The 1,649-nt window shown below is 34.3% G+C and overlaps 1 protein-coding gene across 1 annotated transcript in view; it reads left to right on the top strand.

The window, feature by feature from the left end:
* The window catches only part of LOC106459769 (rho guanine nucleotide exchange factor 17-like), a gene marked incomplete at its 3' end in the record, with an annotated part of 218,802 nt that overhangs the window by 202,980 nt on the left and 14,173 nt on the right, over window positions 1-1,649 (top strand). The window lies entirely within an intron of this gene.

Genomic DNA, 1,649 nt, shown 5'->3' with positions numbered 1-1,649 from the left:
TAGCTTTGCGCGAAATTCAAAAAACAAAAAAAACAAACATACTACAGATTTTCTTTATGTTTTCACTGTTATGGTTTAGTTGAACATATCTAATTTCCATAGCTCCCTGTGTTTTTCATTTGTATGGCTCGGATACTTGTCTGGCTTTAATTTTTCTCTGACTCTTTTCAGCTAGCCACAATGTTGTACACATATATTGTAACGATTTTCATTTCAACGTTTTAAAGTTATCGAGCTCGTAATACAAAGATTACCGTGTATTTTCACAAATATTTTCTATTTCGCTGTCTTTCAGATGTAAAGTTATTATGTTTTTCGTTACACGATTTGTTTTCGAAAATGTGTATTTGACACAACTATATATATAGCACTTAATCAATGCCTTTGTATTGATTTTGGTGACACACATAGAATGTTTTACTTATTTATTTTACGACAAATCAGTTTTACAACTTACATATTTTAGTAGTGTCTGTATGTATGTATGTGCGTGTATAGATGAAGACTGTAATGAAAACATCACAGGTGGACTATTCAGGACTATATATAGCACTTAATCAATGCCTTTCTATTGATTTTGGTGACACACATAGAATGTTTTACTTATTTATTTTACGACAAATCAGTTTTACAAACTACATATTTTAGTAGTGTATGTATGTATGTGCGTGTATAGATGAAGACTGTAATGAAAACATCACATGTGGACTATTCAGGACTATATGTGGCCCTGTTAGTTTCAAGATGCCCCATTTTTTACCTGGAGACCTATTGTTCAATTAGTATAATTTTCAATTTATTTTTTAACTTTTTTCTCCTGTTAACATATGAGTCACACGCACACATAAATATAACGAAAATACCGTTAACTACTATTAGAGGTTCTTATGGATTTTATGTTGAAAATGAGTCACTTCGTTGACTTTTTTGTTAATCTTTTACGTTGAATATTGTAACAGAAAAAAGATAAGATTACTCAACATAATACACTATGTTTACCCCACCGATAGTGAGGCCTGGCCTGGTGGTTAGGGCACTCGATTCGCGATCTGCGGATCATGGGTTCGAATCCCCATTACTGAACATGCTCGCCCTTTCACCCGTAGGAACGTTATAATGTGACGGTCAATTCAATCATTCGTTGGTAAAAGAGTAGCCCAAGAGTTGACGGCGGGTGGTGTTTACTAGCTGCCTTGCCTTCCAACTAGTCTATCATTTCTAAATATGAGATAGCGAGCGCAGACAGATTTGCACGAAATTCAAAACAAACAAAAACAGTAATGAATGACTTAAAACAAGTTTTTAATTTAAGGGTTAAATTCAAATGTTTTGGTAAGACATCGGGTGTCTTACTAAACGTACAAATTTCATAACAATTAGAGCTACGTTTAGGTTAATATGGACGTTCTTCCGAAATTGTCATGAAGCAAATTACAAGGACATTTTCTGGATCATGAAGTGTAGGTGTATATTCGAAACTTAAAAGCATAGCGGTATGTCTGCGGGCTTTCAACGCTAGACACCGGGTATCGATACCCGTGGTGGGGGCAGAGCACAAATAGCTCATTGTGTATTTTTGTGCTTAATTCTAAACAAATACGATCAACTATGCTTGTTGGAAAACAAAGTTATCTATAGACAAGGAAATT

The sequence above is a fragment of the Limulus polyphemus genome, unplaced genomic scaffold, assembly GCF_000517525.1.
Source record: "Limulus polyphemus unplaced genomic scaffold, Limulus_polyphemus-2.1.2 Scaffold658, whole genome shotgun sequence".
NCBI classification, from domain to species: domain Eukaryota; kingdom Metazoa; phylum Arthropoda; class Merostomata; order Xiphosura; family Limulidae; genus Limulus; species Limulus polyphemus.
This window is presented reverse-complemented; position numbering and strand designations above follow the sequence as displayed.